At 45.3% G+C, this 3912-nt stretch overlaps 1 long non-coding RNA gene across 1 annotated transcript; it reads right to left on the reverse strand.

Annotated features, from left to right (window-relative positions):
• Positions 1-2376: 2376 nt before the first annotated feature.
• LOC136525217 (uncharacterized) lies at positions 2377-3912 on the reverse strand. The gene is made up of 4 exons (XR_010776456.1): positions 3793-3912; positions 3076-3193; positions 2886-2929; positions 2377-2651 (listed from the first exon to the last, which is right to left on the reverse strand). It is a non-coding gene; the product is annotated as an uncharacterized lncRNA (long non-coding RNA).

Genomic DNA, 3912 nt, shown 5'->3' on the forward strand with positions numbered 1-3912 from the left:
TCTTTGCCGAGTGCCTTATGCCTGGCACTCGGCAAAGACACCCTTTGCCGAGTGCCATTTCCCGGCATTCGGCAAAGTTTTTTTTTGTTTTTTTGTTTTTGGCCTCTAATTTTTTTGTGCATCCCTTTTAAATCACCAGGAACTCCTAGTTACAATTTGGAGATTTTTTGTGGCTTTTTGATATATTTAGTTACTTTATTTCGTTTATTTGAATTTTTTCGAAAAATAGAAATTTGAACTGCACGTAGTACGAATAATGGAATTTAATGATTCAAAAATTGATAGTCATGTTAGTGAGTGTTGTGAGAGGCCGTATCCAGGAACGGACCTGAAATTTCGGACATCTTGTTCACGAAACATGTCCGTGAAATTGCGTGTGAAGTGTTTTTAAATTCTATAAAAATCAAACGAAGTCCGAAAATCATGAAACTTGTTGAGATGTCGTGATATCATATGTGGAGGCTATGATAAAAATTTCAGAAGATTTCATGTACGTTGTCACGTACGATGCTTACAAACCAGGACATCTCTACATGTGAGATCACGTACGCCACAGCCCAGAACCAGGACAGTCTGGCCGCGCACGGGGGACACAGTGACAGGCTTCGCCAGGCGACGAGCGGCTTCCAGTTAGGTTGTGGGGTGGTCGTCGTCGGATTCCTTGCCGTCGTCGTCCGCCCACCGCCGGCGCTTCGTGCGCCCTTCCGAGAAGGCCGGAAAGAACGAAGTCGCGGTCGGCGAGAGGGAGGACGAGCTGGGGGAGGTCAGTGTCGCCATGGCGGCCTGGCTTGGCCGATGGGCGTCCATGGGCCCGAAAGGCTCGAATTTGGGCCCAGACAGCATGGATCTGAGCACGTCGTCAACGGCGGCGGTGGCAGCTCCCTCCGCGCCAGCCGGCGGGGCGCCCCAGACGTGGCGGCGGCGGCGGTGGCAGCTAGCTCCGGTGGTGGGGGCGCGCCAGAATGCCAGATCCGCCCCCCGTGCTAGGCTGTGGGGTGGCCGCGGCGGCGGCGCTGCTGGTAGCCCCCGGCGGCGTGGAGGGCGAGGGGGTGCTGACGGTGGAGGCAACCTCCATGGTGCCCGGCAGGGAAGGCCTTGGCAGCGGCTGCGGCGTCCGCCCGACGTGCAGCGCAGCCCCTCATCCCTCATGCTCGGGTGGTCCCGCAGGCCCGGACGTGCGAGGGGGAGGAGGGGAGGGGGGAGGCAGGGAGGTGAGGGGAGAGGGTGGAGGGGGAGGCCGCCGGCAGCAGCCAGCGGTGGCAGGGGGTGTGGGTGGGTGGGTGGGGGGGGGGGGGGGGGGGAGAGCCAGGGCCCCTAGCGTTGGGGGAGAGCCCGACTCCCTGGTCTTTGGATGTTCAAAGTGATAAACATAGCATAAATATACCAGTATTGGTCACAATAACTGCTGCACAGCTGAACACAAAAAGACAAAATAAAAATGATCTCTATGACAAACACTTTCTTTCCTGGAACCGCAACTAAAAATTGAACATATATATTTATTGGCCATGAGAAACTATTCTTTTCTTACTCAGCCATCCTACAGCAGCAGGATCATGGATAGATGGATCATTGCATCTTCATGGCGGTGACAGTTCGCCCTTGCACTACTGGAGGCCGCGGCTTTGCCGAGTGTTTTTACACTCGGCAAAGGCTTTGCCGAGTGTAGCACTCGGCAAAGTCCGCTCGGCAAAATTTTTCTCGGCAAAGGGTCTTTGCCGAGTGCTTTTTATCGGGACACTCGGCAAAATAAAAAAAAAATTGCCGAGTGCTTGGGGCGGCACTCGGCAAAATATTTTCGGCCGTTGCGGCGCCGGCCGTTAACGGTTATTTTGCCGAGTGCCCGAATCAGCACTCGGTAAAAAAAAAATATTTTTTTAAAAATTTACTTTGCCGAGTGCCCCAGCCCAGGCACTCGGCAAAGTTTTTTTTTATTTTTTTTTAAAAAAAGACTTTGCCGAGTGCCCCTGCCCAGGCACTCGGCAAAGTTTTTTTTTATTTTTTTTTAAAAAATTACTTTGCCGAGTGCCCCTGCCCAGGCACTCGGCAAAGTTTTTTTTTGTTTTTTTAAATAATTTCTTTGCCGAGTACCCCTGCCCAGGCACTCGGCAAAGTTTTTTTTTTTTTTTAAATAATTTCTTTGCCGAGTGCCCCTGTTTAGGCACTCGGCAAAGAATTTCTGAATTTTTTTTAAAAAAAAACTTTGTCGAGTGCCTGGGCAGGGGCACTCGGCAAAGTACTTTTTTTAAAAAAAATAAAAAAAACTTTCAGGGCCCAAAACTGCCAGCAGGGATGTTCCAACAAAACAGCAAGTTTCTAGGATTTCTATATACTCGTTTCTTCTTTTCTATTATTTTTGTTTCAAATTTGTAATAAAAAAATGCTGTGCAATGGAAACGATCTTGTCTACCTGCGATGTACCTACTATCAAGCGGAAAAACCAGAGTACTAGGAAAAAAGTGCCCATTTTCAAATAAACTAGAAAACCTGGGCGCGGCTTTGCCGCGCCATCTTGATCACCGATGTTATTTTATTGCGCTATAGTTAAACAATAGAGTATTGAAGCTCAATAAGGAGCTCTAAGGTGTTTGATATTTTCTCTCGTTTTGTTTGGCTGCTGTGCTCTCATTCTGTAGTTCAGCAATGTCACCCTACAATGACAAATTTAGAAAGCATAATAACATGATTACAGATGGATAGCATGGATGAGAAATAAATGTAGCTTATATAGCGGATAAGATCATAAGGGTACAAAAGCAGTGTTGACAATAAGTAATAAGAACTACATCAATTATTTAGTAGAAAATAAATAAAGGTCAGTTGTTATGGCATTCTTTAATGACAATCTTCAATGAAATATTAGACAAAATAGCATATGTACTTACAGATATGACTGTTGTAGCAGCCAAAGACAAGCCTCTGATTTATGCTGATAAACATGAGAATGCTGTTAAGAACTCAATTAAGTGTTTGCTATTGATTAGACGGGAAGGTACATTGCAACTACACATTCAATCCACGTCATCTTCCTTGTACGTAATCAGTATCTGTGAACACTAACTTAGGAATGCCTACCTATCGCCAGAGCAGAGATGCATTTGACCCCTTCCTGCATGTTGTTTTTCCTCCGACAAATCTGAGTGTATCCAGCTTTTATATGTCTCTTCGGCTTATGAGTGGCCAATGATAATACCTACAACTTTGAAACCATGAACTGAGACCAAGGAAAACACAGTGTCTAATCGTACCAAGATAAATGTGATGGAATGCCTTAGCTCAAGCTGTAATTCTTAACATGACTTCTGCAGGCTAAATTAGCACATTCAGATAATTTTAGGCATGCACAAAGGTCATATTGTCACAAAGCTGTAAGCATATGAAGACATATTATTATACTATATCCTAATCTGATAACCATTCAGGAACTCCTCCATCTAGAAGATTTAGCTTTTCACTTTACATAAGACTTCAGTTGATTTAATAAAGTTTGATGCAAATTATAAGTTATAACAGATTTGTTAGTGTGGATACAAGTTAATTTAATAAGTAATATAACATACTAATGCTGATAACCTACTTCTGGGCTCTAATTTACAGCACTGTGTATCACTACAGTGCCAAGGCAAATGTCGAGCACATTACGCAGCTGTTTGCATATCCTGATATCAATGCATTGTAAGGTCCAGATGTCCATGTGTGGCAATGCTCTCAAAAGCTGAACAACATCAAATACTGTCTATTTAATAGATTGCCAGCACCTAAACAGTGTACTTAACAAACAAAAGCGGATACCTTTGAAGGCTGAGTTTGGCTTCTTTCCCACTGCTGACAAACTATCTTGCGATGCAATTGTAGCCTGGTACTTTGGGGGAAGCCCCTTCACCAGATGCTTGCCACTGCTATGATTTTCGT

This window comes from Miscanthus floridulus, chromosome 19 (assembly GCF_019320115.1).
Source record: "Miscanthus floridulus cultivar M001 chromosome 19, ASM1932011v1, whole genome shotgun sequence".
NCBI classification, from domain to species: domain Eukaryota; kingdom Viridiplantae; phylum Streptophyta; class Magnoliopsida; order Poales; family Poaceae; genus Miscanthus; species Miscanthus floridulus.